Here is a 7,062-nt window from a genome sequence, read left to right on the forward strand (position 1 = left end):
GAGAGAGAGAGAGAGAGAGAGAGAGAGAGAGAGAGAGAGAGAGAAAGGGAGAGAGGGCAAGTGAAAGAGAGAAGGGGGAAAGTGATAGAGATAGAGACGGAGAGCCTACCCACGCGATTTGTCCGTTCGATCGGAAGGATAATTCAATGAAGCTCCTCGCAAGCGTGGAATCAACAACTATATTAATCGATAATCAGCTGTGCGTGCGAGAGGGCGGACTGGCATTTGCGGAAAGGGATCCTCTGGCAGGAACATCTCTCCTTACCCCGCCCCGTCCCTCCGCCCTACTCCTCTCCTACCCTCGATGTTGAATCCCATGGAAATACACGACGTTCGCAGCCGTTCGACATCGCTATAATTATTATCAAAGCGGACCGCCGCAGTAGGAATCGCGCAGGTAGCCGTTAAACGTTCCTCGCGGAACGACGACAACGTACCTCTCTCTCTCTTCGGCGTGGACACGCGCGCGACGTGTGCGAACGACATTACGCGTGGACACTCTTCGTAGCGTATCTTCGAATTTCGATTAGAGAAAGAGAAACGAGAGAAGACGAAAAAAAAGGATTGGAACTATTTCAAGCTCTCGGCGTGCTCTGCTGGATTTTGATAAAGTGTGTTGTAGCAGCAAGTGAGTGTTTGTATTTGTTTCTTCTGCCCGTTTACCGACTACACCATTATCCTCACGCAACATCCCTCCCTCTCATATCGTTACATGCGCGTTTCTCGGAGAGCCGCTCACGTATCGAAAATGCATTTTGAGATGGATATAAATATCATGGATTCGCAATCGACGACTGTTTCTCCTGTTATTCCCGAGGAAATAAATCAATGAGATTCGCCTATTCACACATATTATAGTTATTATTGTTCACGAATTATAGTACGTTGATTATGAAGATCTGATCGATATGGATCTGGATTTTCAGTTAAAGAATCTTAAACGATTCTTCGTCTCTAACGTTAGATTTGAAATTAAAGGAAGATTAAGCATTTAATAAAACTAAAATTGATTGATTCCAAGTTTTAACAATCAAATGAATTAGCATTTTGGTGAAATCGGCTGTGTAAATATAAATTGCCACGATCAATCGTTAAGTTCCATCCCGTACCTACAACTTCGTACTTGCACGTAACTTCGGAGTTACCGCAGAACAATTTTCGCAGATTACGTTCCGATCCCTCGATCGAGGCGAGGGGATCTCCGCGGCTCGCGGCGTGAAAGCCGAACGATCGACAGAAAAATCGCGCGTTCGGGAAGATTCGCCGAGTTGCGTCACGCAAATCGAATCTCCACTCTCGGAAAAATCGGCCGCGGACCAGTACGTTCCGAGAGAGGCGGCACACAATGATTCCCTATGAAATCGATTTCTGGCCGACCCAACCCGCCGATCATTGTTGCGCACGGGTTGTGCCGCCGCGATCGCGCGCGCGATCATTACGCAATCCCGTGGGTATTCTCGAGGAGACCTGCGGCGGGCAGGTAGCACGCGGTCTCTCGCTACTCCGGCACCGCTACTCCGAGGTTCTTGCTCTTTTTTTCGGGCCCCGCCGACACTCTAGAAAGTTGTTGCACCAGTATCGCTAGTCGTACACATGCGCGTGTCCGCTAATCCGCGCCTCGCCGGTACACGTCTCTCTACAAAGTGCTGAAAAGCTACATGTATATATATCGTCGAGATGCTCCAAGCGTCTCTCGTTGCGAGCGCACCGTTTCCCCTTACGGATTTATCTCCGTACAAATTAAAGCTAATGATGGCAGTTAACGTTGGATAATCCCGTCTCGACGAATATATTAATATTAGGACGTTTAATGCCTTGTTATTTAAATATACATTCCTGAGAGCAATTTATAACAAACATTTTGAATTCATGGCCGACCTCCGGCAACTTTTCTACATCCTTATTAAGAGGGAATAAATTAACAGCACGTGTAATTTTAAGTAGCTGAATCCATTGACTGTGGAAATTGAAACTATGTCAAGGATTCGAACACGAATTAAAAGAAAATATTTACAAACGTGGATCTATATAGGAATGTCTTTTTTAATTTTCAAGCGATTCAAAACGATCATTTTGCTCTATAAGAATAGATAACAATTATCCACACTTTTTAATCTCAAGTGATTTTTAATTGAACGTGAGTATATAATTATAAAAATTTGTGCGTAAAAGACGATGAATATTACAAAATTTTTTGGTAAAGAGAAATTCGCTAAAAGATTTCTAAATGTTGCACGTGCAGCTTTTAAGCAGCTTCTATATAGCACGTTTTCGTCAGATTCTCACACCTATGACTTCGCTGAGCGTCGAGGAACGTGAGAATCGCCATGAAGATCTGCCGCGTTCGTTTCTACTTCGCGAAACGATTGTTTCGATCTCCGCCGATCGCGCCGCGCCGCGGTGCACCATTCGATTCGAGCGCGCCGGGATCGCGAATATTTCGCAGGGAATATGTATGCTAACGAGAGAAGTTGAAACGCTCTCGTCGGCGCTCGTTGGATCCGCTTCTATTATGCGGAATATAGAATGCATATCATGCTGTGTACCCTCCGGAGTCACGAAGGTGAAAGCTTTTGTAGCGCCGCCTTTTTTTCTCCCCGTAGAATAGATCGCGCTTTTATCGGGAACTCTTTTTATCAGACGCCTCATAAATGGCGAGAGAAGAGAAATTTGGTTTATAAAATATATTAAATAATTAAATAATATGTGCCATAATGTATTTTCATTTCATGAACAAACTTTTTGCAACTCGAGATATTGAAAATGTGAAAAACATGCAGGTATATTATTAAAATTTTATATATACGAAACAATTATTTCATTTATGATGTGATTCATATTTGATGTGCGTGAATATAATAAAAATAATAATTGTTACGAAATATAATAACAGGAGAATTTATTATTATATTGAATGTAAGATTCTTCTTTTTTATTCTCTTCCTTTTTTTTAAAGATGCAGACGATGCTCATTACGTTAGATTAGTTAATTACTTATTTTTAATTGACGTTAGACTTTTTCAAAGAAAGATATCAAATCATATCCATCACACATTGAATATATTCTCAAAAGTTTATGTTAATTGATGAGCTTCTCATATTTAATGAACTAACGAAATATATATTTATATTCTTGAGTAAAGTCTTCGTCTCTCATTTCTGCAAAGAGATTCTATTGCAGAGTCGCGAAGATTTAAATTTCCAGTCAAATGGAACTTGCAGTATCCCAACATTGCAAAATCCCTCAAGCCCCTTCCCCCGCGGCGAGCGCATCCAGGAAGTTGTTAGAACGCGTTCGATCGACGCCGTATCTCGATCCAAGCGTCTAACGCTAATTTTCGCGCGTTAATCCCGACGTGTGGGAATGCTCGCAGAAAAGCGTTCAACCTGTCGATCGCGCGGAGAAGGAAGGCGTGTTCCCACGCGCGCGCGCGCTCGTACCTACGTACCTATAATACGTACGAGCGCTCGCGCGCGCGGTCCCGAGGCCTATCCTAGACGCGCCGTTCCGCATCGGATACGCGCGATCGACGCAACAATCGGTATCGAAAAAAAGGCGCTCTCCGGAGACCAGCGGGTGGTTGCAAGGCGCGCGCTCGCGGTCCGGGAGGCGCAAGGCCCGCGCGATGACGGGGCCCGACCCCCGGGCCCTCTCGTTCGCTGTACCTGTTTCCACGAGGCCCATGCGCGCGTGCGCGCGCGCGCGCCTTCTCAACGCCGTTCGCTGAATAATGCAGATTCATCCGGCGAGATGATTGCATCGCGATATCGCACCGCGATATTCTTTTTCGCCCGATCCCGAAGCGAAGCAAGCGCAGAGAGCCGGGGCGGAGAGGAGGCGGGGGTGGAGAACGATCACACGAAGCAGCGCGCCTCGCGCTTCGAGACATTGCCCACACGGACGGATGCCTCGTTTGCGCTTCGTTCGCGGATTGTCGAACGTTTCGCGTCTCTATCGGTCTTCGTTAACCTTTCGGCGAGACCTCACTTACGGGGCCCGGGGATCGAATTTGTCTTGGCCGCGTCTCCATCGGCTGATTGAGTTGCATCCTCGATTTGGTGCGGTAATAGAAGAAACAGAGATGCCCCTTAACACAACAACATATATTATGATTTCATTAATTGTCCACAAATATCTGGATGTTATTTTAAAATCGTTTGTTTAAAAAAGTAATTTCTCGTTAGAATAGGGACACAATTAATCTATGTGAAGAAGTAATTGACATAATTAATATAAAATTAAGCACGATGTTTTTATTCAAAGATAGAGTTATATATCTGAAGAACAAAGATCTAAAAAGTCAAAGATGAATTTTTGTACATCAAGATTGATTCTTGAGAGACAAATATTTAAAATTTTTTTATTGTTTAATAATTTTATTATTATTTTTTTATTATTTAAAGGAGACCACACACACTGCAGAGAAATGTATATAGATAATATTGTATGTAAGAACGTAATTACTTTGATATTTCGTAAAAGACAGATATGGAATTAACGTAACGCGCAGCTTTTACACTGAATTCCTTCGATGTGTGGAGAATGAAATTGCAACCGCGCGGTGATTTACGAGAATGTAATTTATTTGCCCCTACAGCGATATAATCGAAGCAACTATCAAACAGTGAAAGAAAACACTGTACCAGAGTCTTCCCGACTAGTTGCGGCAAATACAGACATTAGCGAATGGCTCTTCTTACGTCCGTCTGACCGTTCATCATCGATAATCCCGCAGCATGGAAACTACCCTACTCCAATAATTGCACGTTTCAATCGGATATTTAAATAGAAATAAATTTATTTTAAGAAATACTATTACCACAAGTTAATCAAGATTAAAGAATTATATATTTAAAAAATACGAAAAATAGAAAGTTATAAAATGACAAATAAAAGGATTATATTAAAAAATAAGAATTATTAAAATTAAACGTTAAGTAATTATGCAATATGTACTGATTATTTTAAAATCTACAATTAAATGGTTATAAAATATATTTTTTTCGAATTGACTCGAATAGCATACCCCCCATGACGGCATCCTTGTTCGCGATATTCAACTCTCTATATTGTCAGTCACCGAAAATCAAAATAGACTTTTATAAGAGGGACCCCGTAATTATCTCGGCGCAACGCGACGCGGAGTATTAGCGAAGATAAGCGAGCATCGGTTTGCAACATTAAGCGAAGTGAAGGTGAGAGGCGAGAGAGGGAAGAAGCCAGGCCGGGTTACCGGTTACCTCAGCTGACCTCCCCTCGCGCGTAAGAGTACGCGCCGGTGACTCGCGTCTTCTTTCCCGAGCGGCGGGCTCGCGCTCGCGCTCGCTTGCGGTGACCTTTGCGCGTCGCGGAAAACCGCCGGCGCCGATGCTCTCCGCGAGCGAGCGAGCGGCACGAATCGAACGAACGCGCGCGACTAGTCGATTTCGTAAGTCCCCATCGCGCACGCGGCGACGGCGGCGGCGGAAGAGTCGTCGGGGTGAGACGCCGAGGACGAGGAGTGGATGATGATGATGATAATGATGAAGAGGAGAAGAAGAAGAAGAAGAAGGCTGGCGCGAGCAGCAGAAATCCTCCTTCTCCGAGGATTTCCCTTCGCCAGCATTTCTCTCCCCTCGACTTCTTCCATCTCGGTTTCTCCCCGGTGACCTCTCGGGTCGTTCCAGGTCGACTCGGGGGATGCGAATGCGTTTCCGCGGGGTGCGTTTTCGAGAGTTAAAGGCGATAATGTTTGCGACGGCAGCGGCGACGACGGGTTCGTTTTACACGCGCGCGGAGAAAAGGGCGGCCACGTTCCAGAGTGACCTTTTCTTCTTGATACCATTTACTGGGTATTTTTATCGCGCGGGACGCGCTACTTGCACCTGCCTCTAAATGATGTGATCGATAAGAATCTGCGTCGCACTATCCGCGCGCGGCGCGGATTTTTCACCTAATCGGAGAACGCGGCCGCGAGCCGGCGCGGGGCGTCGCGGCGCGGCGCAGCGCGGTATCTGGTCGTCGGCGTATCCGTCACTGCTCGCGCTTTTAGATTTGCAGCTTCGTTGGAGAAGATAATGACTCGGAGCTACGTGAAACGATGAGAAAAAGATTACATGAGTTACGCAATTTTAGGGGTTCCTCTTTTTATTCCGACGCGCAGTCTAATTCTCAAACGATCAATGAAAAAACAGCGTAATGTATTAACTTTGCAAATATTAGCGATCTTACTTTATTGTTGAATGTCTCAGGGTATCATATTGATTGACGAAAATATTCGGATAATGTATATTGCTGTAACTATATAAGAGATTTATTCGACGTTATCTTATATCCTGTTTCGGAGAAAGCAAAGATGATTCTCTTCTCTTCTTGACTCAAATAGCTTCTTGAACTATTTGATATAGATCTAAACCACATATATTTACGGAGAATATTGAGGTAACGGGAAACGGGATAATTCTATCTAAGAAGTGTTCCCAATTTTGATACCTATTTTATTACAATAACTGCTTAATGTATCGCATTCTAAAGAGGAAGTTGACACTAGTTATTTATTTGATTTTTTAAGTTAAAATTTTCAAGCCTTTTTTATTCATTATCGAGATATTTTGTGTGTTTTTACAACAATTTATAGAAGTAACACGATTTTGGGAAATTAAAGATATTATATTTAGAATTAATTAGGAAATGAGATTGAAGAATTTGATTATTTTATGTAAATAATCTCTGTAACTATGTATTGGGAGGAGATGTAACGGAGGATGTAACTGTATTGGGAGGAGAAAGATGAAATGCAGTCGCAATCACGACCACTCTCTTTGTCATCACGATTCAAAGCAGAACAATGTTTTCTCGCATTCAATTATTTGTTGCGTAATCGAGCAATCCACCTTACGAGAGTTTGCATTCTGACGATAATTCTGAAGATCCTCCTTCGACCGACGACGTCATCCCTCTTGTTAGGTCTCGAACAGATCTCCTCTCCTTTCTTCCTCGTCTCCCCTGACAGGATTTATGTCATCGCAGTTGTCGTTAACCATTATACTTATTGCTGACGTACATTCTAAATAATGCGCGGC

General features: G+C 43.6%; 1 protein-coding gene across 3 annotated transcripts in view; it reads left to right on the forward strand.

Moving 5' to 3' along the window:
* The window catches only part of LOC112461120 (COP9 signalosome complex subunit 8), a 34,281-nt gene that overhangs the window by 3,440 nt on the left and 23,779 nt on the right, over positions 1-7,062 (forward strand). Inside the window, exon 5 of one of the 3 annotated variants that reach the window (XM_025026224.1) lies at positions 4,599-4,612. The exons of the other annotated variants lie outside the window; for them this stretch is intronic. The gene's annotated coding sequence lies outside the window, so the exon portion shown is untranslated. Of the gene's footprint in view, positions 1-4,598; positions 4,613-7,062 lie in introns of those variants that run through there. 3 annotated transcript variants of the gene reach the window in all.

Source organism: Temnothorax curvispinosus, unplaced genomic scaffold (assembly GCF_003070985.1).
Source record: "Temnothorax curvispinosus isolate PA1 unplaced genomic scaffold, ASM307098v1 QBEX01011098.1, whole genome shotgun sequence".
In the NCBI taxonomy this organism is placed as follows: domain Eukaryota; kingdom Metazoa; phylum Arthropoda; class Insecta; order Hymenoptera; family Formicidae; genus Temnothorax; species Temnothorax curvispinosus.